Source organism: Coturnix japonica, chromosome 5 (assembly GCF_054131305.1).
Source record: "Coturnix japonica strain WE chromosome 5, WE-NBRP24, whole genome shotgun sequence".
Classification (NCBI taxonomy): domain Eukaryota; kingdom Metazoa; phylum Chordata; class Aves; order Galliformes; family Phasianidae; genus Coturnix; species Coturnix japonica.
In genome coordinates this window covers 20,623,301-20,650,917 of record NC_140667.1, presented here as the reverse complement: position 1 = coordinate 20,650,917, position 27,617 = coordinate 20,623,301, and the positions used below count along the sequence as shown (strand labels likewise).

The 27,617-nt window shown below is 35.0% G+C and overlaps 1 protein-coding gene across 8 annotated transcripts in view; it reads left to right on the top strand.

Moving 5' to 3' along the window:
- Nucleotides 1-27,617, top strand: part of LRRC4C (leucine rich repeat containing 4C) — a 426,317-nt gene that overhangs the window by 392,066 nt on the left and 6,634 nt on the right. Inside the window, exon 3 of one of the 8 annotated variants that reach the window (XM_085550230.1) lies at nucleotides 14,670-14,757. The exons of the other annotated variants lie outside the window; for them this stretch is intronic. The gene's annotated coding sequence lies outside the window, so the exon portion shown is untranslated. The remainder of the gene's footprint in view (nucleotides 1-14,669; nucleotides 14,758-27,617) is intronic. 8 annotated transcript variants of the gene reach the window in all.

The following is a 27,617-nucleotide window of genomic DNA, read 5'->3' as shown; positions in this document are numbered from 1 at the left end:
TGCTTTGCTCCTGTATTTTTACTCTTTCTGATTATGTAGTGAGAAAAACAGGGTGCTAGATAATTGCTATGTAGATGAAATAAAAACCTGAATTCATTTGATTGCTGATAAGGTCTAATAAAGGTGGAATTTTGGGTCTGGATGTCTCCTTTCATTATAGGAAGGAAGGTGATGTCCTGACAAAGGCATAAAGGGGGAGCAAAAAATAAGTCATCTGTTCCTGCCTCATCGATTTCCTGAATGCTTCTGAAAGGCTAGCTGAAGTCAAATAAAAAATCCTTTTTAATTTTTGTGAGCAATAACTTTCTTTGGCCAACTGTTGGCTTCAGTAAAACTGCTTAGACTCCAATTTGCAAGCTCTCACATTTATAAAATAAAAAAAAAAATAAATCTTAATATACATGAGATAATAAGTAAATAACGTATTTACATTGGATTCAAGTATTTAAAAATGTTTCTCTTGCAGTCTCTGGAGGGCAAGATGCAAAATGCAACTCTAAAAACCTCTAGGCATATGGAAGCCCCAAACTGGGAATATCTTGTAAGAGTTTTCCCTGTAAAATGAAAAGAGATTGTCATCTCAAACTTCTTTCTAGTAAGCTCTTTAGATTTTCAGCATTGCAAAAAGGCATCTTGAAATGAGCAAAATTGTCATGTCCCTAAAGCTGATTCATACTTTATAGAATGAATATTACTGCTTGACCTAACGTTGCTGTAGTATTTATTTTACCTACCCTTTTGATTCCTTGATTGTTTCTTGACTCTGCCCTACTTGTGCAGTAAAGCATTTTTTTATACATAATTCTCACAGGGTCTTTTGACTGAATCTAAATAATATTCCTTCACCTCCATCCAGTTTAATGCCTCACAGCCTCATGGATTTACCTGATATTTCTTCTGCAAATCCCTGTCCTTCATTTCATTTAAGTAGTGGAATCTGAAACTGCTACTTGTACTAAATTTTTGAACATCAGGCAGCTTCTCTTTCTGAACTAATGCTTCCTTTTGCTGAGCTTATACTAACTAAAGAAAATCTAAAAGAATGTTGTAAATGTTCTTTACACATACATGTTAAGGCATGTTTCATTTTTATTTTTTAACTTTACATATACAGTTCACTGTCTTGTCAACTCCAAAGAAAAACTGAATTAGCATTAGGTTCATCCTACTTTGTTTTCTGGAAATACATTAATCTGAATTTTTTACCACTTAAATCTCCACTTAGGCAAATGGCTGCAAATCGCCTAACAGAAGATAATTCTGTCTTTTGGTGGCTATTGCTACATAACTTCCTCAGTAATCAGAAGTTCTGTTTACTGAACCATCGAATGAATATATGACAAGCTGTGTATGAACAGTGTTAGCAGATAATTTCTGCCATTTTGGAGATACCACTCTATAACATTAGTCAGAAACCATGGTGAGCTCCAGGGCAATCTACAGTGTGGCAATGTATGGTTTATATCTTAATAGAAATGACACCAGGCAGACACCTTAGAGCTTTTGTCTGCATCATTAAGGAAATGGAGTTTTCCCTACTAGTTAGAGCAGAGAGTAGTGATGTCAGTGGTTTTTGGTCATAGTTGCGCTCCTGATTTATTACATAGCATTACAATAATTGTCTAGCATCTGTTCTCACCTTTAAATTGAACTTTGAGGTATCTTTCAGCATAACAGCAATTATTTGGACCTCCAGATGTTACTGTAATATGTATAATAAGTGTAATGAAAAGTGACTTAGTTCCCCTTTGCTTAAGGACTATTTGAGTGCAGTGTTTCTTATCACCTGATTGTATAGGTTAGTTTTAAATTGCTGAAACCAACTTGCTATTGTTCAGATAGACATAAGTGCATATTACCTCTGGCTGCAACCTATGCTATTCACCACTGACTGTTAAATCTATTCTCAAATGATCTCACTGTCTTTATGTTATTATCCAAGTATGGAAAAATGTACTATTCACAGAGAACACTGAATCTTCACATCTTTTTGTTCTAGATGACCTATAGACATTAGCAAATAATTACAGTTAATTTGTAGAAATCATAGAATGGTTTGGTCTAAAGGGGATCTCAAAGGTGATGTAGTTTCAACCCTCCTACCATGGGCACTAGACAACTAAACCAGGTTGCCCATAACTCCATTCAGTGTGGTCTTGAGCGCATCCGAGGATGAAGTATCATCAACTGCTTATTTGTGTTTTCAGAATAGGTGCATGTATTAATGAAAAATGAAATTTTACTGTTCATAGAATTAAGAGACAGGTGGCGTAGCAGTTTTGCACTAATATTATTGCAGGTTGTTGCTTTTAAACAATGGGGAAAAGGTTATGTTTATTTTTAAATGAGCACAAGAGATATTCTAGTTCTATATGTTTTGCTTTAGTAATGGAACCACAAATTCCCTTAGAAAATTCCACCCAATCTGGATAGAGTGAAGACTGTAGAAGTTGAACAGGCTTGGTAAGTGCAGTCATATAAAACAGAACTTATTGCTCAGATGCAGGCATCCTGAAACCATGGTCTTAGATATGCAGGGCAATATAAGATACACAGCCAATTCCCTCTGCTGGGCTTGCTTGAAAATCTTAGCTTTAATGTAATTAAGGAACATACTGATCTCTAGTTGCTTTAATGGCTTGGGTCTCTTGCACCTAGCTGATAATTTCAGTGTTTCTGCATTGTCTCTACTTTGATTAAACTCAGTTACATTTAATTAGCAGGTTGTTTGATCAATTAGATAATGAACCTTAAAGTCACCTTCTTGCTTAGATGTACTTTGAACAACAATTTTAATCTTGGTGACAGCTCCTCTAGAAAAAAGAGAGAAACCCATGTAAGGAAACTGTTAGCACACAAAAATATCCAGGCAATTTTGCAACATAAAACTAAAAAAAATATTTTAAACTCTTAAGAATATAAAATAAACAGTTTAGTGAAATATAAATCTGAAGTTTTTTTTTTTAATGTAAATTATCTTTTGTTTATGTCTAGATCTGTGTTGAATGGGAGAGAGATACTTATCATTGAACCAGCTTTGCTCTTGCTTCATTGATTTATCTGGCACCAGGATAAGACTAACGATGAGTGACTCTAAATGTTGTGTGGTGCCCTTGCTATGCTTTCATAAATAGTTCTATGTCTTACATAAATAGCAGTAAATAAAAGCAGAAATTAACAACCAACAACTTAATAGAAAAATAAAAATTTTTTCTATTCTAAATTAATAGATCTAAATTAATAGATTCACAGTAAATTCACTACTACTCTATATGAGCATGAGCTGCACCCATTATATACCATTTCAAATGGGATCTTAGCCCCCATCTTGTCAGATTAGTGGAACTGGTAACATGCTGTGTTAAAGTTCATCTTGTTTTTTGAGAAGGCCACGTTAAGCTCTACAATAAAATTAAAAATATAGAAAACAAGAAAAGGTAAGCAATTTTAAGGGAATGGCAGATCTGTCTACTTCTAGCTTTTGTTCCACTTCTCTGTGTTCTGTTCTAGAATTTGAGCTTTTAGACAGTTTGGGTGATATTCTTCTACGTTGAGTGTGGGGGATATAAGCATAGAAATAGTATTTAAAGCAAAAGTAGTTGTAGTATCAATTAACATGTCCCTTAAAATTTATCAGCTAGTCCTAAAATCAAGGACCCAAACACTGAGATAATTTCCCTGTGGGTGTCTAACTTTGACCAAGAAAATAGTTTAACAACAATCAAATAAAACATTTTTGACAGCTGTTCAATGCCATTTAAGATGCAGAAACTTAATCCAGAAAGAGTAGGAACAGGAAAGAAGAGTTTATACGTGTGTTCACCATGCACAGGTATGTTACATTTGTTCAAATATACATCTGTGTAACACTCTCAGTCAAAAATTTCTGTTCTTTGATTTCTCTAGTCATGAAGGTTAACTCCAAAACATTCTGTGTGGAAAAAGAAATCCACTGATTTTATTTGTCATCTTATTCTACTGTGTAGAAATGATAGATTATAAACTGTTTAGGAATAGGAAAATAAATAGTTTCCATCAATGCTAGAGTTGGGTAGGGTGGAATATTATTATTACTTAGGTATTTTGTTTGCATCGCAATAGTGAATAGTGCATTATCTGGCTGTGTTCCACCAGATATGTTTGTTTATTTATTTATTTATTTATTTATTTATTCAAATTCCAAGAGCACTTGTAGGATTGTCTATTATTTTACTCCATTATTACAAAGAATCTCCATTGACTCAGCAGATCTTTCTATATTGCTTGAATGAAGAGAGAGATTTTGAGGTGTGTGTGTTTATGTAGATAAATATATACATGTATATATAAAATTTTAAAAGGAAATACCTTATTTTGCCAGCTGGTAGAAGAAACATTAAAATTTCCCAGTTCCCTTCAACTCAAACCATTCTATGATTCTTTTCTCCCACTCAGTATGCAGATACCAATCCAATTAGGAGTGGGTTAATTATGTTCTCGTGACTCCATCATCAGCAGTTTTGAGTATTTAAAACTTCTGTCTTGAATGTTATTCACTTCTTGTGGGATGTGCCCTCCATTTTATTTTTGTGTTTCAGTCACACACTTGTTTTCAGATTTAAGTCCCAGATTAATGCAAAAATTCAAAATCAAAAAGGTACACCTCCATATATCTCACAGTGTTGGTTATGTATTAGCTCTTCCCATTTTTTTTCTGATATCAACATGCTGTCTCCTTTGTCAATTCACTAGGAGGTCTTTCACCACCTAAAATGTATTATATTGCTAATACATCTGGTCTCTTGCTTCTGGCATTATTTCATAAGACCAGTATTCTGTATCATTTTCCTTTAAGCAGCACAGACTGGATATGTAGGAAGGAATATAGGAAAAGAACACAAGCACAATAGCAAATTGATTTACTCTTCACTATTAATATTAGGACTTTTTTGTGATTTTGTTGTTGAGGTGTTCTTGTTAGTTTTTCATTCTAATAGCTTGTATTTGTATAGTATTTTGTGCAAGTTTAGTCAAGTATCTGTTTTATCAGTATTCTCATTCTAACCATGATAACTCAAACACACCAAAGATCTAGAGCAGATCAACTACCCAGGCTTCTTTCCCTAGCTGGGTATTTGTCCAGTCTTTGACTGTTTTGAGCCTAGATGAATATATGAATGACAAGTGAATTTATTTTTATCAACTCTTACTGGATTGTCTTTCCAAAATTGTGTTTCTTCTAGCATTCTGATACATTCTCCTTAAACTTTCTAAAGCTTTTACAGGGAGAAACAGCAAAAGCTGGTCAATTGCTGACTTTTTTTCTATATAATGTTTCTATTTTAAAGACTTCCATCATTTTGCCCTTCTCTGCTTATTTTTCAGAATGCTAGCACACTTGACCATATTCCATGCAGAATCTTTTCTATTTCTCTCATCTCAGCTACCCACTGTAAACATTCCTTTGTTCTGTATCCTTTTAAAGCGTGGCACAGTATTCTGTTTTTTCTCTAGTGATTCGTAATATGAATGCATTTTTGATTGTTCTCAAATAATTTTCATAGACTTATCTATTATAACTTTACAGTCTGTCTCTGCACAGCTTTTCCTCACTTCACAAAATTTATTTTTCTGTATTATCTTCAACTTCCTGCAGACTGTCCCATTCTTCTCACACATCACTGTTTATCACTAAAACTGACTGTACTGAAACCCATAACTGAAAGGAAAAAAATAATAATAAAAAAATAAAATAAAAATGAGAGGAATGAATATTCATGGCAGAATGAAGTTTACTAACTTCACATGACCTAGGAAGTTGGAGATACTTTCAAATAAGTAAATGTAAAAAAAAGTTGAAATATTAAGATTCTTGAGCTGTTGAATGATGTTGGTTTACTCTTTCTTTCATAAGCCTTTGTTCAAAGATATAGGCAACTAAAATCTCTTGGAGAATCAGTTTAAGCCAAGCCTACAGAGCTTCAAAATTGCATGCGCCAGGGCCATCAGGCACCTATAACAGTATAGAAATGTGGCCAGTAGACATTTTCAAAGTACAGATAGCATTGTGACTGACTGCAGTAAGGTAATATAGCTTGACACTTAGAAGTAATATTTCATTATAAAATCATAAGAATTGTCAATAGCAGCACAATGAGTCACCAAGGCAGGTAACTCATTATCATGACCTAAATATAAAAGAAGTAGGATTGGCTCTGTTGAAGAGATTAAGGCATCCTAAGGGAGGAAAACTACCAGCAGGCAAGTTTACAGAGGTCTATAGAGAAGCATGTATATTTTTAACTGTTGTTTTGTTATTTTCTATGCAATAATAAAGCCTAATAACAGGAAGAGCTTAAATTTTTGAATCTGACTTGTGTTTAGTGAGTCCTGGGAAACATGCCTGCTCAAACAGTGTTACTAATAATAAAATAAATTATTAAAGCTGACAGAATTTTTATAGCTAATGCTGGTGCTTTAAGCACTCTCCACTCTCTTCAGCTTAGGCAATGAACAAAAACCAATCAGTTTCTGTTTCTCTTATTCATGTGCCAGCACAATGCTATTATTTGTAATCATAAATTGCAGGAAATCTTAAAATGCAAAGAAGAAATGGTAAAAAACAGGCAAATAATCTCTTGGGTTTAAATTAAATTTTCTGTTGACAGTATGTTCTTGTAATATTCCTTTCTTTAATGGAAAATATAAATATCTGAATAATAATAATAAAGCATTCAATGGCTTTTCATAATTATAAAGATTGACATCAATCTTCACAATGTTTCTAATAAACAAAAATTCATTTGTGTTTGCACATAGGAGAAAGCTTTATTTTTAACCTGAGATCTTAAGCTCAAAAAAAGATTTACAAAAACAATTTACAGTTTGCCTGTAAGCTCAAAAGGAAAGGAATTAGCAGATACAAAACTAATTTTGTTAAACAATTCTATATCCTACTACATTTTTGAATGTTTAAATCCTTTTATGCATCATCAATGAAACACAGCTTTAGAAATAAACTTTGAGCATCTTGTGTTCACGTTCTTAGGCTCATGTCAAAAATGTTTATTTTCTCAAGAATAATTAATAAAATAGCTTTTCAAAGCTAGGAATTGGTGTTATTGGAATCAGTTCAGTCAGGTAAATATAAATTTGTAGGAATACTAGGTAACAACAAATATAGATATGGACTTTGACAAATACGGTCCAGAGAACATTGTTACAGATTTCTTAATTTCTCTGGTATTGTATTTTACTGAATATTTTGAATACTAAGGGATATTACAAATAATGTTGCAGAGTTTTCATACAGGCTTCATCCATATATGGGTACCTAGGGGAATGCTAGGGGAAATTGCTTCAAGCTTCAGGAGGGAGGGTAGATTGAGGTTGGATATAAGGAAAAAGTATTTTGGAACAGATTGCTCAGAGAGATGGTTGATATCCCATCCCTGGAGACTTTCAGGGAAAGACTGGATAAGGCCCTGGGCAACCTATGTAGCTGTGGTATCCCTGTTCATTGCAGGAGAGTTGCACTAGATGACCTAAAGGTCCCTTTCAACTCTGAGGATTCTTTGATTCTATGTACTTAGGCTGCTCTGATGGTAATGCTTCCTGTTTATTTCTGTGGAAATTACAGCAGATATTAAGAGCACAATACCACTATTTGAGCAAATTCTCAGATACAAAACACTATTTTTCAGCATTGTCACCTCCGTTAGCTATGCATATTTTTTTTTCCATGACTGCAGTCATAGGAATTCAAATTGCTTTTGTATGCCAAACAGTTTTACTCAACAACTTCGGGCTGTGCTTAAAATGGCCATTCTCTGACTACTTTATTTCTCATTACTCTTAGCCACTTTTGGGGTATGAATAGCTATTGTTGCAGTATGTGATTTTTTTCTTAAGTTCTACCAAGGGAGGACTTTACTGTGTGCAGAAATGTATCATCAATTTAAAAGAATTCTTCCCTGTAGAAAACAATAAAACTACAAATGATTAAAACAAAAACTGAAATGTCACCTTAGACTAATGAAAATCCATCATCAGACAACTGAGAGCTGACACTTCTGTAAGCACCTTTAAAACTCAAGTTAAGAAGAGAAAATTAAGCTTGAAATGGAGAGGAAACAAAAGCATTTCTCTTTTCTGTGACACGAGTTGAGAACAGTATTTTGATTATTCTCAGGCAAGCAGATCTCGGTGGTCTTCACAATACTGCTTTAAAAGTCTGGCAATGTTATCTAATGCTGGAGTGAAAAACATGGATATAGACATGAAAGCAAGAAGAAATATAGTTTGATTTTAATTTCAGCTGTCTGAGGAGCTTCACCTTTCAGATAATGAACTAGTATATTCATCATAGAATCATAGACTGTCTTAGGTTGGAAGGGACCTTCAAGATCATCTAGTTCCATCCCCCATGCCATGAGCAGGGTTGCCCCTCCCTAGACCAGGCTGCCTAGAGCTTCATCCTTGAGAACAGAATATCTGTTTGTCTTGCAGCTGATCCATAGCTTCGCTCCCATGTCTCTCCAGTAGGAACATAGCTGCAGAACTGCCTTACTAGCTCAACCTCATGGTTATTCTTATCCAGTTTCCCATCTCTGAAAGTGGGCAGTACAGATTGCTGCAGTGGAAAGTATAAAAAAAACCTGCACAGATGGCTGTTATAAAATAACCTGTGCATGCAGGAGTTTTCTTTTAAATTCATTTAAATATATCAAGGCCTGCGTAGAAACTGAGGTGATTCTAGCTTTTAAATTTACATCATTAAAACTTCAGTTTCAGATCACCCTGCATGTTCACCGTATCAGCAAACACCCCCTGATCCCTGTGTTTAAATCTGAGTCATGAGTGGGGTTCCCCACGGGTCAGTACTGGGGCTTGTCCTGTTTGCTATCTTTATTGATAGCCTGGATGCGGGGATTTTGTGCACCCTCAGCAAGTTTGCAGATGACATCAAGTTTGGAGGAGGTTTCAATCTACCAAAGGCTCTTCAGAGCATTTCACTCACTACAAGAAAGACATCAACGCCCTGGAGTGTGCCCAGAGAAGGGCAACAAAGATGGTGAGGTATTTTGAACACAGGTCTTATGAGGAGCAGCTGAGGGAACTAGAATTGGTTTAATGGGGAAATATTGGTGACAGGTGTATGGTTGGTCTGGATGATCTTGGAGGTCTTTTCCAACCTTGGTGATTCTATGATTCCATGATTCCTAATATTGTTGATACCTTACACTGCTGAATATCAGAGTGGCTGCTTTTTTTGGGAAGGGCATCAGTACTCATAGAGGTTCCTTACTGTTAGGGAAGCACAGATGTGAGGAACTGGGGAACCATTTTTGACCTGCAGCTTATTTGAATGAGGATTTTTTTTCTTAGTTTTCTTTAGGGACACTTCTGCATTGCTGAACAACACTACATTAGGCTGTGCAAGACTGTAAAAAATATATATTTATAACATTTAGGCCAAATCCTGAGGTTAGGATCTTCAGCTGCTTTTAGCATCAAATAGAAATGGGAACTTCAACTTAGTTAGTCTCTGCACACTCCAGTGTTTCTCGCTCAGCTGCTTGTGAGAGTTTAGACGTAATTTTGCCTTGGGCATGGAGCCAGCCTCTGCAACACTGAGAGAAGTGATAGTTCAGGGCTGCTCTTTTACTTCTTTTCATCACTGCTGACTGTTGTTTTACTTTCCTCATTTAGGAAAGAAACCGATCATCCAGTGTGTGGGCTGTCATCAGCTCCTTCCCTTCCTCTCTCATTTTCTTCTGCAGTACAACCCAGAGGTGACTGCTAGCACTGCACAGTTTCTGCACCCTGGTGCTCTGTCCCCTTGCCTGCAGTTTGTGCTATGAATTCCCCCCAGCAGACACACTGTTGCACAGGGTGCAATTGCTAAGGCAGCAGCTATGCTTAAATAGAGATCTCACAATCTGCAGTGTACAAGTAGAGGATTCAGCATATTGGATCAGTCACAAAACCCATGACATCCTGCATCTTGCTTCAAGCAATGACCCATACTTGATGTTTCAAATGAAGCTGAAAGTACCTAACAATGTAACTCGGGAATTGGATGTGGCAGAAGAAAAAAGATTTAATTTACCTTCTATGCTGGCCTATGAAATGAAAGCATAGTTATTTCTTTTATAGACTATAGAGGCATCAGTCCCTTCTGTGTCTGTAGTTGGACTGTGGAACAATTCAGGTTTAGGAAAAACAAGAGTCAGAGGGAGTACATTGAGAGTTGCTGGAAAATGTCTTTTCTATCTTTCTATCTGGATATACAGGCAGGTTAGAATTGCCTTGGCCAAGATACCAAAACTTATTGAATTACATGCTGCTCAAACTAGCACACTGTGCTGTTAACATTGTTTCATTATGTTTTATTACTGATTGCAGGACCACTGGTATGGAACACAGTGTGTTCAGATAAAGCTTCTCTGAAGCACCAATTTGTTGAAACAGTGGAACCCTGATAGGGATGTACCAATTAAGATAGCTTTAATGGGTTATAAAAGCACTGTCCGTCCTACAGATGGTCTTAGATACTGGTAGTGGTTTCCATGTTCAAATCATCATGTAGTTTTAAAAATGATTATATTTGTTGTTATTGGCTGTGATTTTTTTTTCTTTAATTCCATATGCTAGTGATAATAAGACAAAAATGTTCTCTATGCTTAATTTCACTTGATTTTCAGAATCTCAGAAGGACCAAAATCACAGGTGAGAGATATATTTGAATTTTTGGTCATGCAATAGTTCAGAATGTTTCAGTACATGCAGCCCTGGTACTCTGTTCATTTTTGATAGGCTACTGAATTTCAATTGATTTCATTCATTTCAAATGAAACATAAAATCTAGAACCTCTGTTATTTTGTGGACATAGAGGTGACAATGATGTAGCAAGGACTGTGTTTAAAAAACAAACAAGCACTTCAGCTCTTCAGCTCTTCAGCAGAGAAAGATTTTCTGATTCATTTGTCGATGGTTTTTATTGTTGTTGTTGTTATTATTATTATTATTATGCAGATCTTTATTCTTTTGTTGGTAGACTTGTTTTCCAATTCTTTTCTGCCCAAAGGATGAACTAGGACCCAAAAACTGAATCGACTACCATAACAAAAACATTGAGGTAGCCTCTTTGAAAAATGTGGTTTTCATTCACGTAGGAACATATATTTGTCAATTCCACAAGGTGCATTTGGGGGAGATTTTGATTGATTCTGAGGACTGGAATGGAAATCTCTCATGTTTGTGTCTGGCTAAATACAGACACTGCCAATTAGGAGAATGCTCTTTTGGTTCATTGTGCAGATATTAGCTTCATTTCAGTGGAAGCAAAATCTTGGATCCTTGATTTAAAAATAGGTATTGCAGACATTCCACAGAGGAAAGCTCTTTGAAATATCTCCTTGGGTACATGTAGTTCCCTGCATTTGTGCTTAACAGTAGAGCATAATTAGATTTCAAATTAACGTATCATGTGACTACCCTCAAACGAGGCTAGGTTAGGGTGAGTTAATTTCCTCTTTTGAGACTTTAATTCTAAATTCTACTTCTGTTTTAAGCATATGTGTCTGTGATATATGTATGCCTTATATATTTATACATATGTGTATTCATGTCTCAACTAATAGAATAGGTTGTTGACCTCAAGTCCTTGGCAAGACAAAATAGCATTTGTAAATGTCGTTATTTGTTTGAAACTTCACATTGCAAACATGCATCCAAAGAGCTGGTCCTAGCAGCTTTAAGGCATGATTATTCTATGAAATAGAAAATGGTAACAAAGACACTCATCTTCCCATTTCATTACCTCTCCCCAGAAGCAACTGTTTCATTTGCATGGAACACTATTCAAGTTGTTGAATCCTAGTCTCCCAGGACTCTCTCAAAGGACTGGTAATAATTTCAGACCCTTTGTGTAAATATCCATTGCATAGGATAATTCTGTGCTTTCTCAGCTCCATCATTTTTTGTGTTTCTGCAGCACTAGTAGGAATTTAAAAGCAAAAAGACCAAATTAGAAATAGAGGAAATAACAGCATGTTTCTCATTCTCACTTAGAAATAGGCACTCTATATATTTTTTAACTGAACCTAATGTAAGATGGCTTTGAAAACTCCATGAAAATTACAACAGATAATGCAGTAAGTCATAGAGTAACTGGCTCATATCTTCAAAACTAGATACCTTATTCCTAATTTTGGAATTGAAGATTTGATCACAATGAAGTATGCTGGCGTCAGTCCTTTCTATCACTAAAAATCTGTGTGTAATCTCATGTGTAACCAATACATGGGAAAATATATGTGAGGGGGTGAGAGTCTGGATAGAACTCTTAACAAGGGTTAGAAGAATAGGGACCTTGTAGGAACTGAGTAGGACTGCATTTCTTCTAAAAACATGCAGTATAATGAAACTCTTGTGGAAATAAAATGTCCTTCTAATGATTTTACCGGGGAAATCATTTCTTCCTTAGAACCTAATTAAAAATTATTTCTTTTATACAGTTGTTTGGAGTTATCTTGTAGGATGGTTAAAATTCCCTTGTAAGACCTATAGGAAATAAATTCTTTAGAGTTCTGTCCCCAGGCTCTGCAAAAAGTATTTCCAGGCTTCTGAATAGTTTATTATCATCAAAGCCACTGTGTACATTTCAGTGTATTGCATAACAGGCTATTGTTCAGTAAACTCTGGCAGAGATTTAGCGGAGATGAATTAAAATAAAAATCAAGAATAAAAAGAATACTAAGAAGACAACTTTAAAAGGAAATATGGCTTCTAATTGAATGAAAATTAAAATTAATTTTCTACAGCAAACCCTATGTATTTTGCCATTGTCTACTCCTTAAATTACAGATATATCAGGTGATCAAAGGAATAATCAACAGCAAATAAGTGTTTCTATTTCGTTCATAATTACAAAAGAGCATGTTACGAGTTTGGTTTGCTGGGGTGCAACCTTTTCAGTTATTGCTTTTTTGCACCACATGAGTCAGTGGCTCTAATGAGCCAGATATGGCTGTAGTAATTAACTGAGATGAGCTTTTTTTTTTCTTTTTCTTTTCTTTTTTTTTTTTTTTTTTTTTAAATTCTCACTCTGACCCTCTAGAAAAAAAGACTGTGTAACTTTATGATCTTGAGTCAGGAAGCTACTCTGCTGAGTTTCAAGATCAAATCAGTGAATCAGTGTTAGCTCTGGCTGTGTAATATCCCCCAGCATCTTTCAGCAATAGGATGTAAGTTTGTAATCTCTAGTATTGCAACAAAGCTGCTGCCATATGTATTGCAGGAATAACTTTCAGTTGTGCTGTAGGATCATCTTCTTCACATAAGAGTTGAAGCTAATTGTAAATGCAGCACGTACCACTCAGGTTCCCTGTATGTGAAAGTAGGGTAAATAAAATCATACAGTCTTATAATCATTAAACTGTAGATTCAGAGATTCACCCAAAGGCTTGGATTGGAAGGAATATTAAAGATCATCTAGTTTCAACTCCCCTTCCTTGGGCAGGGTTGTCCCCACCAGCTTGGGCTGCTCAGGTCCCCATTTAACATGGCTTTGAATGCCTCCAGGGATTGGGCATCCACAGCTTCTTTGGGCAACCTGAAGTAATCCCTAAACTGCTTGCAGAAGACAAGTTTTATTTCTAGTTGGACATACAAATTCACTACTGTGTCTAACTTGCAAAATGTGTATGATGATGTTTTAACTGTATTAGGAAGATGTATTAGATAATTGCAAATGAAAACTTAAGTTATATTTCATTTGCCCTGAAAGTGCTTATCCTCTGATCACCCAGATGGGAAGCAGAGACCACAAGGTGACTCAGCTGACCAATCATTCACTTCATACTGTATTTTGTAGAGTCATACTTATTCTGAGCAAGAGATGAGAAACCTGTCATATGGCATCATTATATATTGGTTGAAAAATACTGAGTGAAGCATTAGGAATAAGGGAATGATCTTGGCACACAGGTCAGTATGTGAGATACCTATTTGTTATTTTCCGTCTCTGTTTCACTCCCACACCACCACTGTACTTAGTTCTAAGGAATTCTAACATCTAAATATATGTTACCTAGACTATGCTTTTAGATTTCCCTTTAATTACTGGTGAATGTGTAACTTAATTTTGCTCTTTGTCTAAAGAGGAGATGATGGACTTTTAGCATGTATTTCTCCTGAATTGAAGCTGAATTTGAAACTTTAGTATTGGATCAATTCTCCTGCTATCAGAAATACTTCCCCCTAATGATCCAGTCAGAGATACTCCAGTACACTGTCACTTGAGATATTAGCTTCAGATCTATTCTGTAGCTTAAGTATATATAGTTTGTTTGGAAAAATAAATAAATTGGTGAATAAACACAATTTTAATATAAAATAAATTTTAAAAATTACATGTAATTTTTTCTAACTCTAGATTTCACTGCACCTTTTCTGAATGAGATAAGTTTTGATTTTTATTACTACTGGAAAATCACACAAGTCAATTTCTGTTTTAAAATTCTTTTCATTCTTATGTATAATTACAAAAACAATTGAGCTGTAGTATTGACATCATTTTATGCAGTTTTTCTCTACCTTCATGAGGCCCACATGCTAGTCTCAAAGCTCAGTCTTAAAGTCCTCATGACAAAAAGTAAGTAATTAAAGCTTTCATTTGTTACAGGCCTTTTTGCTGTTTGATGAGGAAAAAAATGAAACAAACCTTTCATCTTCTATTATACAGTTGTCCACAGAGTTGCTCAAGTAATAAAGTATGTATAAGTATGGTATGCATGAGTTTTCCTTACATTTCTACATGCTATGCTTATGCTCTGCTAAGCTACATAAAGTGCTCATATTTTTTCATAGCATGTTTAACACTACAAAACTGACTGTTAGCATTGCTGAGAATCAACAGGTAAAAATAATGCATGTAGGCAAGTTTAGAGCAAAAAAAGAAATCACTGAATTTGTTTGGGCAAAAGCCATTTGCTATAGCAAACTCCCATTTTAAATACATCTTGCAAAATAAATTTCAGACCTTCAGTCACCTTTGGAAGAATTCTGAAGTTTCTTTGCAAAGCCTTTTTACAATTTCCAGTTTTTATAACCAGCTGCTTTTAATAACAGAATACTAATAATAATCATAATAAAATCTATTTATTATACTTGTTTATACTTGCCTTCGTATGAGTAAGAAAGAAATCAAATATCAGTCTGGATGCTGTTCTGTAATGCAGTCCTGATAGTTTTATACACTTTGTTCTAACTCAGTTGAAGTGTGATCGGTCCTCATTAAGATCATTTAAGATAATGAAAGCCTATGGTCCTCTCCAGTATTCTTTGTTAACTTCTGTTTAAGATTCATCTCTATCTTTAAACAGAAAGGCGCTGTTTCTGCTTATTGCATGAGAGAATGTGCTATTTGTAAGGGGTATGGCATTTGCCCAAAGGGACAAATGACAAGCAGCGATGTAATAGAAATATGAAGAAGCAATCATCCCAATTTCCCTTTTGAAATGCTCCTAATCATTTCATTGGTAAATGGCACGAGTTATCCTTGCGGGAACTGACCAGACAAATAGGGAAGATAAAGTGATTCATTTATTTTCTACAGTTCAAAACAATTGAACATTTAGTACCTGATTGTGAAAGGAAGCTTAAGGCAGACTTAATATTATCTAGGCAATGATATTTGTCAGACAAAAAAAAAAGTAGGCTTGAACTTTGAATTTATTAGTTCTTATTGGTATGGCTTTGGCAGGTCTTAACTCTTCAGCAAAGGAGTAAAAAAAAAAAAAAAAAAGGAATTTAAATACCATGTGTTATTTAATATCTATATTCTAGAGAAAAAATATTGTCATGAGTATCAAGCACTGAATTGATCAGAACTGTCATCTACACCTCATAGAATCATCTTTTTGTTGATTTTTTGTGGCATAAATCTTGTAGTCATTCTTAAGGACTGAGGCATGAAAAGTTCTTTAGGTGATATTTTTTTTTTTTTTTGGCCACGCTGTTAAAACATTTTTTGAGAAATAATTAATTGGATATTTTTATATGAGTAGAACTAGTATGTATTTATATAAAGGTTAATTGGTATGTATTTAAAAATTAATCTTCTTTTCTTGAGACAAGTATTTCATTAACTGTGAAGAAAGATATGTGGTTACCCTTTTTTACTGTTTAAGTGTAAGTCAATCAATCCTCAGCTGTCTTTTACCAGCACTCAGATAGAAATTCAAGAGTTTGAATTCAGGAGTTTGATAAGCTAAATTAATGCAGTGAGACATCTCTTGTGCCAGTGAAGGTATACCGATTTATATAAGCTGTGTATCTGGTCTGTAAATTTTATTTTTGATAGCAGATAATATTACAGCACAGTCAGGACTTTCTACAGGCAATCTTTATGCTCTATTTGTAAGGTGGAAGTGTTTCACTCCAGTTTATAGAAGGGAGAGGGGGTTCTTTGGTATATGTATACCCTGTGTGAAAGAGTGAATGCCCAAACTAGTCAGTAGTGATGCTCAAACTAATCAGTAGTGATCCCTTTGGAGTCTGTGTCCACTTATAAAACTTATGACCACAGTATATAGAGTGAAATTAAGAGAAAGCTATAAATTAAGTGAGCTATTATTGCTTGCAGTTTTCAGGAGAATTACAGCAAATCTGTGTTCAAAATCCTTGAATCAATGATATGAAAAACAGAATTTCAAGAAGAGGACTGTAGTAGCCTCATACCAACTTTCAGGTTTACTGACTGCTGTGACTGTGTTTTTTCTGTTCAAATATCTCTAATGAAATTATTCCTATCACTGCTTGGTATGTTCTTACTTTGCCTTTCAGTAAAAATTGGGAGATAAGAATAGTGAAGTGCAATTGAATTTTAGTCTAGTAAGTGCCTTTCTCACTCATAAGTACTGCTTGTTAAATTTCATTTTGAAAAATGAAGCTGTATTTAGTGTAAATGTGAGGGATCCTGGTGAGAAGAAAAGCACCCAAAACCATTAAAAAAAAAAAAACACAAAAAACTGCTTTTTTTGCTGCTGTATAATTTTAAAGCTATTTAGAAATATGTACTATATTTAAGGAAAAAAAAAAAAAAAAGATTGCTGACAACTTGGACACTAGACTGAAAGTAAAACTAAATTTTTAAAGGAGGATTTTGTATCCTTTAAGAAGGAAAAATGAAGTTTGCAAGTTCCTAGCAGACCCTTAATTAAATTGGAATGTTGCTATGCTACCTTAATACATTAGGGAGAAACTATTAAGGCTGTTTGCTGACTGCAGTATACTGCAGGTTACATTGTTAAGCTTCTTTGTGGAGCAGAATCAAGCTCTATCCCCATGAATAACTGTAATGAGTGATGGTAGGATACAGCTTTGCTCTCTTGTATATGTTACCTACATAGAGGGCTTTACATCCCAGTACTTGCCAGTATCTGCAGTCTAAACAGCAGATAATCAGATTTTTATAGTTCTCACCAAATGAAGGCTACACTCTTGCAGCATTTGTTTTCACTTTTAAGAGGAGAGAAGACAATTAATGGCTAACTCTTTCCCCAGAAATCTGTCGTGTCTTGTCTTACTCAAGACAGATGTCAAGGATGAGAGATTTTCTAGTGCATCCTTCTGCAAGTACTGTCAGATAGATTCTCAATATGCATAACTTACTGTTGACTGAAGGTCACAGAATGGTGGTCTCCTCATACTGGCTCCTAGCTTTCTGTCTGAGCTGGAAAAAAAACCCAAAAAAACGGTCTGTTGTATCTACTGAACAAAATGAAGAGCAAGAAGCTGTTGTAAGAATTCCATAAAAGCAGATTGTTATTTCAAGCTAATCCTTCAGCAGTGCTCTGGTGCTGTACTAACACAAATGCTCCTCTTTAATATGATACAAGTGAATAAGTCAAACCATCTTTCCAAAAAACAGTTTCTAAAACAGTTGGAAAGTTTACCGTTGCTCAGTAGGTCAAATTTGAACACAGATATATAGTTCCCATTGTGCCTTCAGTCTGATTTGAAGACAGTAGTCTTCACACGGTACAGTGCAAAAAATGCCACTGTATTTTTCTCCATGAAATTGTTGAATTTAAGTGCAGAATAAGGAAATTCTGATATACTGTATACATTATCTGTCAGTTTAGAATTTAAAGCTCACAAGCAAACTTCTTGGTAAAAGTATTAATGTAGTATAAGTATAGACACTTCTAGATAAAAGTACAACTGTAGTATAAGCATAGGCCATTACCATTTATTAGTCACTGTAAATCCTTCTAAATTCCATGTACACCAGACATTACACATTATAAATGTTGAAGATAAGGACCTCTCTTGATTCATTACAAGCAATGCTTGCTGTTTTCAGTTCACAGCTAGCATTGCAACTCTGTATTTTATGGTGGGAAGGAACATAAAGAGATGAAAGGAAGAGGCTCATTATTTCAAAACAGAAAAGGCTTCTTTTTTCAATGTTTTTGTTTGTTTGTTTGTTTTTGTGTGTGTGTGTGTGTGTTTTGTGGTTTTTATTTGTTTATAGGAATTTAAAGTGAATCCAGTCTTTATCATTCTTCCTGCATTTCAGCAATCAGAAAGCAGATCATCTTTATTATGCATTAAAAAAGCAAAAACATTTGTCTTATTTTTACCTATTGATGCCTGTTTTATAACAGCTGCATTTTCTTAACAATTAGCTGTCTAAATCTCTTGATATTCCTCATGAATAAGTGGATTGTTTGGTGGATAAGGTTGAAAACTTCATCTAGAATTAAAATAATTCTATTAAAAATAATTCTGTAAAAATAAATCCTCAGGGACATAGAGGAGATCTCATACAAAAAAATAAATAAAGAAAGAATAAAAGTTTCTGTCATCTTCTCTCTAACAGTGATAGCTCAGATTTCAGTCTATGACAGTAATATTAGAGGAAGTTCTGTGCATGTTCTTTATCTCTGATACCTAGCAGCTCTCCTGTCTTCACTGGAATCCTTCTGAGATTTAGATTCCAGTCTAGAAATCAGGGCTTGTACAAGGGATCTCTGTGCTTCTGTGAAGGTCCACTGTGAGATGTATCTTTTTGTAGTTTTCACTGGTTCTAGTTACTGCTATTATATCTTGATAGTTCTTGAGCTTTGTATAGTAGAGAACATATGGATAGTAATATGAGTGCAGAAATGAAGATATTTTCCTCAGGTTACTTGGACTGAGGTTTTAAAATCATTCTTGCAGTTCAGCATCAGATATTGGCAACCAATGGTAATAGCCACCATTAGGCACGCTTGCAAAACTGGATATAGATAGAAATATCAGGCAAGTAGTAAGAAATACATGTAAGCTTCCAGACTAAACGGCCCATTATCCAATACAGGTCTGTAAGGCAGAAAAATGTTGGGGATATGTACACTGTACAGTGTCAGTATTCCAATGCAATGTTAGCGCTTACATTGCTTAGCACTTACATTTGTCATTGTTTGTTTTAGCCCATAACCATATGGAGCTGGTGTGAAATACACTGGTCTGATGGTACCAGAAATCTTCTCCAGGATACTTTTGGAAGAAGAGGTGCATTATCAATGTATTCGTCTTCTTGAAGTATTTCAGTGACCCTTAATAATGACAGTCTGAAAACATATTTAGTGTACTTATCTTCACACACTGTTCTGCAATAGTGAATGTAGATAAGAATCCAGGAAATAGTTATCAGCCAGAGAGATCTGGAAACAGCAATACTTTTGTCATTCAGCTGTATTTTTGATGTACTTAGGCTAGAGCAATAGTTTTAATTGAAATCAAAAAACATTTTTTCCTGGTAGGAATCATAATTTATTAGAACTAATTTTGAACTATATTTATCAAAGAATACTAGGTACACGTATGCATAAACAAATGCAAGTATTGGTGTGCAAGCTTCTGTATTGATATTGACTTTAATTACATGGCCGGATGATATTTTTCTCATAGGAGCCCTGTGTCTCTCAGTGTATAGAATTAAAAAGCAACCTGAATTTAGTACTTGTATATTTGTCAGTAATGTGCTCCCTTTTTTGTTACTATTTGTTGCTGTAAGGACGTCAGCTGCCTCAAAGCTGCCTGGAGTATGTATATTTTCAGCAACTATTGTATAGGCATATCCCTTTCACAGAACATTGCATGCATCTGTAAATGGTTAAAATTTACAAAGTTGTAAGAAACCAACAACAGCATTTTATAATGGCAGATATTGAAGATCTGTAGTAATAGGTGGTATCAGTGCTGCCTCTGATTATAGAATGGATTGGTTCAGAGGGGACTTCAAAGATCATCTATAAAAGTCAGCACAGAAACTGAGTTTTACTACAAACAAGCATACTTATATCCTTGAATAACATAAATTATTAAATGTATCCTGCTTTGAACAGACATTTTTCACATTTATTTTGAACCCTGGATTCCTCACTTGCTTTAAAACATCTTTAAAGTAGCACCATTACTTGGAATCTTTTAATAATCCAATCTGTTAATATCTTGAAATTTTATAATATTAAATGACTTTTGTTTCAAAGCATGCTGTCACACACATTGACTTTGCCTATTTAGCTAGCTTAGTTACTTTTCCTCTTACTTTATTACTTAAATTAAATGAAAATTAAATTTCCATCACACTAAAATTTATCTTAAAAGTATGAAATCATAGTCCAAGTGCATCAGTAGTCTGCAGCTGGCTTGGTGTACCAAATTCTTATTCTCATATGAGAGTTGATTTCTGTAGGAGTCAGTTTTTACCATTGTTATCCCACAAAAATCTTGTTAAAGTGGAAGTCTGTGGTCAACCCATGAATTTAGAATACTGTATCTGTATTTCAGAATCTGAATTGGTAGGAGGATAGAGGTAACCCACCTGTTACTGGAAATTTTACCTTTTTTGATTAACTATGTTGTTTGCTCCAAAAGTAATGTCTCCTATTTATTTTCATGGAGATAACAACATAGAACACAATAACACTGTTTGATAAAGCAAATTCTCATCTACAAAACACTATTTTCCAATGTAGTCACCACCATTAGGTAAGCATTTTCGACAGTGAGAAACAGGAGCCTGCATGCCACGCTTCTAAAACCTGCACCAGCAGCGGTGACTCACTATCACTGTTGCCACTGCAGAAACACCACCCACCTCTTCACTGTGTTCTCATCCACTGTTTGGTCTCCGTAAACATACAGTAAGTGTTAATGATTGTCAGTGGGTGCAGATTTTTTCCACATGGAGGAATTCAGTGACACACCTTTGCTTCATACGCACTTTCCTGTCAGACACCATTTTGTCTGGCTGCCTGTCTTTTTCCATCTGTCACTTGACAACAAAATGGAACAAAATATTGGTGTTAAGACTCAGTCTCTACTGCCATACTACCAGCATCTGCCTCTGACATCATGGGCCAACATTTCTATGGCAGGAATTTTCTTTCAGGTTCTTTTTAGCATTTAAATTTAAAAAGTAGTTCAGAGCTTGCCAAAACCCTCTCTGACTTATGGTTTATGTGAAAGATTTCCTGCAGCCAAGAAACAGAAGATCACAGCCCATATACTGCAGAGTCTTGGCAAGAGTAAGCTTTGGAGATATTACGCAGGGAACTGGAAACAGTAGGTCCCCAGTAGTCCTTGCCTATTCCCATTGTAGGAAGGACTGATCTGAAGACTCAGGTGATCCAGTGAAACCAGTATCTGTGACATGTTCTCTAGGCTGAAGAGAAGAACAATTCTCCTGAGATATCCAATTAGTTTCAAGTAAGAATTCATAATGTATTCCTTGAAGACTGCAGACTATATTATCAACTACTAGTTGATACTACTAGCAGATAATTATAATGCTACTTATCCATCTGAATGCAGTTCTTCTGTAGGAGGAAAAGAAAGAAGCTGCAGTGAGGTGGGCATCAGTCTCTTTTCTCAGATAACAAGTGATAGGATGCAGGGTGATGTTATTCCAGAGGAGCTTTAGATTGGATATTGGGAAGAATGGCTAGATGGAAAGGATGGCAGGCATTGGAACAGGAAGGTGAAGGAGCCCCCAGTCCCGGAGGCAAGAGATGTAGCACTTGAGGGCATAATTTTTTGTGGTTTACTTAGTGTTAGGTAAAAAGTCGGTCTTGATGTTCTTAAAAATCTTTTCCAACCTAAGTGATTTTGTGATTTTGATGTGCAGACAAAAACATCAAATATAAGATATTTAATGCATTTCTGGAAGGTATACAAATATTATAATAAGAATAATACAGGTAACTGCAGAATAGGACAGAACATTTTCTAACATTTAATCCAATTTAGTTTTAAATGTCATAGCATGTTGGTTTTCTAAAGCTTGAGTAGTACATGCATTAATATGTACATAAAGTTCACATTTGAATGGAAATGTGATTCAGGAGTTCTGGCTCCCAGTCCTGCCTTGGCTGCTGACAATTTTCATTCCAGCATATCTTTTTAGTCCCCTGTGTAGTGCTGGGAGCAAAGTTCATCCATGCTCCACTCAGATGCAGACTGTCTTGAACTCTTGAGGCTAGGCTGGAGCAGCACTGTGAGGCATCTTAGCTTAGGGCCAGTAACAAAGAGCTAATTCATGGTTATTTTTTGGAGCAACACACAATACATCTAATCAGCATGGAGCATGAAGCTCATGTTTTCACATTATCTTGCAGATACATGCTAAATTTTGCCAACCACTTTAATGCATTAATGCATCAGTTTATTCAGTCATGAACTAGTATATAACCTGTTTCTTTTTTCAGAGATCTTGTGAGGATGTGTTTATGTTCAGTGTCTTATTAAATCAATCCAGTCAATGGTGGATGGTTGCCAAAACTTCCAGTGGGTGCAGAAGGCTCTGCAGCCACTACATTTATGCAACTCCCAACAACAGAAGTATCAGGTCAAAGTTTGTTGTAGAGATCTAGGAAGATAGTTGTTGGTAATTGTTATAGTCCCCCTGAGTCATCACATAGTTTCACTCTTAATTTTATTTCACTAGCTGCCTCCTAAATTGAGTCATTTTCCCACTTGTAATATTCAAAGGTGTACAAATAGTGTATGCAAGAGCACCTGTGACCTATTCATTGCCCAGCAGTGATAGATTTGGTAATAATGTGCTTGCTATTCTGGCTGTGCTGCACTTTGGTGAAACCTAAGGTTTAATTGAAATACAGCCTGACCTTGGTTTTGATCATGGGGCATAGAATGGACATAATTGCTATGAATCTACTGAGAGATATTATGGCAAAATGTCATATTGCTAATTTTGGCTATTCATACCGTTTTGAGAAAAATAAATAAATAACAATAGTGAACCTAAACTCTCAGTTAAAAAATAAATAAATAAAATGTGTGGCAGATTCATAAAAGTCCTAAAACAAGTAATTTTCCAAAAAATTAACTTCTTGCAATTCTCTGTACCTATTTTTTTTCTCTTAAAATGCAATCACAGTATGATAATTGCATTGCCCCTAACAGTTTCATATTCCTTCATAATTAAATAAACAGCTTGTAAATTGCAGACCACAAAATGCCTGTGTTCCGCTCTTACCTTAAGGGGTTTCCATAGTTACCAAGGACAAGAAATTTAACCATCGGTTGCCAGACTCGAGGCTATTTGCAGCCGTAACTTTTTATTTTCTGTCTCTTTTTCACTTTGTCTCTATGTTTATTAACAGAATGAGGGAGTAATTTGGACTCAGTTAGCCACTACAAATGCAGTGATGTAAAATGGACTCTGGTGCTTTAGTGTGTTAGCTGGATGTGTTTCTCCCAGGTCTATTAGAATAATGGATGCTAGTGATACAGTCCATAGTTACCAAGGTTATGAAATACTTATCCAGCACTTCTCCAGCTCAGTATCAAATAATTCATATCTTTAAGCATTTTTCTTAACACAGTGTTATAGTGTAGATGTATTTGGGCAGGTGTGCATTCTAAGTGATAGAAAAAAAAATAAAATTAAAAAATCATAATAAAAAAGCATTAATGCAGACTTTGCATTGCTTCTTTAAGATAATTTGCTTTTCTCCTGCAGTTGCCTCTGTTCTGTGTATTTCAAAATGTATTTGGAAAAACTGCACTTTTTAAAGCACAAACACCTTATAGCAGTGAAGTAGACAGTCCTCTAATCTGCTTATGTAAAAAAAATCTTAATTGTTTTCTAAATTAATTCATTTTTTACCAGAGCATCCATGTTGCCAATGCACAGAAAGTACTAGTAATCCACAAGTGTATTATATTTTTATCAAATTAAAATATTTATATCTCCTTATTATATTAGCTCCTGAAGTCAAGAACTCAGTAATGATCAAATTATGTTGTGGTTTTGTTTTTTTTTTTTTGTGAAAGAAATATCCACTGTTGTAATTTAGAAAAGAATGTTAAATGCTATTGGTTTTGGCTTTAAAATCTGAACTCGCATGTCATAAGAGTTGGATGAAACTTTCATAAGGACAAATATATAATCTAATATACATTTCTTCCGTTTGATTTTCCTTGTACCAGTTGGACACGCATATGGTTGTGTGAGCATTGCTATACTATGTGGTGTTTTGATCTGATATTTTCATTATCTCTATATATTGTTTTTGTGAGTATGGAGACAGTTTGGGAATGAAGAAGGGGAAATGTCTTCAAATCCGCCAGTCTTGCACTTTTTTTGCCTTTTCATCTACATAAAAAACACGTTTTAATATCCTATAGCTGTAACCTGACAGTTTTTACCTGTTTCTTTAAAATCTTATAGCCTGTTGTTGAAAATGATTGTAATTTATAGTGTTTAATATCTCCACGTGCTAACTGATAATATTGTACTAGACTAAAACTGGTTTGTTTGTGTTATGCTAGTACTTCTACATAGATGTTGTCTTAAATCACTGCTAGTCTATTATTCTGTTATAAAAAAATAATAATAATTTTTTTAAAAAATCTATATAAAATAGTGACCTTAGTGTGGCAGGCATGAAGACTGCAGTGGTTTCAAACACTGCTGTAGGATATCATATAATTTTTTACTAAGGGTTTCTTTTTTTACTAACTTGTTTGCAGTTTACAGATGCCTTCCAAAAAGGGTAACTGTCATTTTGCTTTGATAATAAACCAGAAACAGATGGAGAAAGCATCCTTTCAAAAATTCTGACATACTACAGTTTAATGGTTGTTCACTGATGTATATCTCTTAGAAGAAATACATACCTTCGGGTGAAATCCTGAAAGTGTTTGTATGACTTCTGTTTATTATTACAATTGACATGTGGCATGTAGTGACATGCTACCATAAGTAATTAAGAGAATTATGGTATCCAAGCTCTTGCAAAATTGCTTCTGTACATTTGTGTGGTTCTCTCTACATAAATATCTGCCTAGAAGAACATACAAGATGAAAGCAAAATAATATGTTAAAAGAAATGGCGTTTCATCAAATGAATTACTGAAAATGGAAGAGCAAAATACGACTTGAATAATTTGAGGTTGGAAACACTTTTACCTTCATGTAATTGGTTTGAACCAAGCCCAAGTCAATACAGAATGAAAGTTCCTAACGTCTACATGGGGTTTCAAGAAAATGAATCCAAATTAACTTTGAAAAGAGACTAGCTAAACTGCATTACATTCTTTTATGGACACTGTTAATTGAAATTACAGTGGCCTTGATTCAATTTAGCTTAAATTAAATTCTAAATAAGAGTGTCCACACAAAGATTTAATGCAATATAATTAACCCACTTTAAAAGTTAATTCCAATTAAATTTCTAGAATGTTTCTGCGTGGACTATTACCAAGCTGTAATGTGATGGCTTTTATGAAAGAATTTAAGCTCTTTCACAGTGGAAAGTTCATAGATTGCTTCCATTCATGCAATTGTGACTAGTCTGGAGAGAATTACTTTTTTTCTTTTCACCATTTGGATGATATCCTCACAAATTATCACAATGAATAAAGAAACCAACAAAGTCCTCTTAATAAAAATAATGTGTCCTAAAGAAATATCAATTTCCTGCTATTTCCTATGGTTATCCTATAAAATAGAAAATGTTTTCAGTTGTACTGAGGATACAAAGTACAAATCAAACTTCAGAGTGAAAAAAAAAAAAAAAAAAAAAGTATAAATAGGGGGAGGGGACATATGAAACTGATTTTGATTAAACTCTCATTTAAATTAAACTCTGTAAACCGTAGGAAGACATCCTGGAGGAAAGATGAAATTTTGTCAAATAAAGCTGTTTTCTGTATAAGGAAATAAAAGAATGGAAAGGCAGATTAGATCAAACTCATCCTTGATTGAACTTTCCTGAAATGAATGGTGATTCAGGGGGATTGGATGTGTCCATCCAGATTTAGGTCTTTCTGTTTAGTCTGTTAGTGATTCATTTAAGACTTAGAGGGTTTTCAGAAGAGAACCAGAAAGCATTTGTGATATAGCAATATCCACTCTGCATCCTACACTTACATGCTTCAAGGGACTGTAGGAAATCTTGACAGTGTCCCAGAGTGAAGCAGTGAAACATGCAAAGAGGAAAATAATTTGTGTTGCACGTCTTGATTTATTTGGTCTCACATGTAATCAGTTTCCATTGCAGAACTGCCTATCTTGCCCTTTTTGGCCTCCACCATATTTAACTACAACTAAAATAAATAACGAATAGATAAAAGCTGCTGGGCTTTGAAACCTCCCAGGTTTTTAAGCATTGTTGCAATGGCTCCCTAAGCTGCTGTTGAGACTTTTAAAGTCCTGTAGCAGTGGAAAGGGAAATCTGATTTTTAAGAATGGAGGAAAAGATACACAGCTATATAGTTTCAGTGATAAAAAATAAGGCTAGGAGGAGAGAGACATGAGATCTATGTTAACAAGTCTATTTGCAGATTTTGTATAATTATTATGTAATGTTCTATTAATAATATAGCATGATTTTCTTTATTGGTGGCAAAAGTAATGAATAAAAAAATGTCATTTTACTGTATATGAGCATGCAAAGTGTTTACACTTCAGCACTAGTCCACAGAGGTGCAGTCAGGTGGAAAGGATTTCAGGCCAGAAAGGAAGAAGAAGAACAAGAAAGTATGGTGAATGAATTTGAAGCAATGTGGTTCCATCAGCTCAACCCTTTACAGCCATATGGGGCCACACATCTGAGGCTGCCAGAGCATTTGCAGAACAGATGTTGGTGGAGGATTTCTGACCCCAGTGGATCTCCCTGCCCACAGTTCAGTCTCAGTTCAGGGATAAGGGCTGTGTATTTTTCTGTTTTGTTCAGCTAAAACAGGCTGTGTGCTTGCCTCCCAGTATCTACTCTGCAATTCTCTTGGCTTCTTCTGCTGGCATTGCTGCCTGAAGGGATCAATTTGAGACCCTAAGAGCATTCAGAGTTATTCAAAAGAGAGTCAAAAGAGTCACTTCTGCATAAGGTCATCCTGGACCTTAGACCTATTCTATTACTGTTTTCCATGCTGTGTTCCATACAGAAACTATTTGCAGTGCTCTAGTGCTGATGTTACCAGAAGAGACTTTCCAGCATAATTAGCTGCTTGACACACATAGATCCTCTTCATATGTTTGGAAAACTGCCCTTTAATTTGCAGCTGTAGGGTGCCTTGTTTATTAAAATATACAGATACCTTTGCAAAGGAT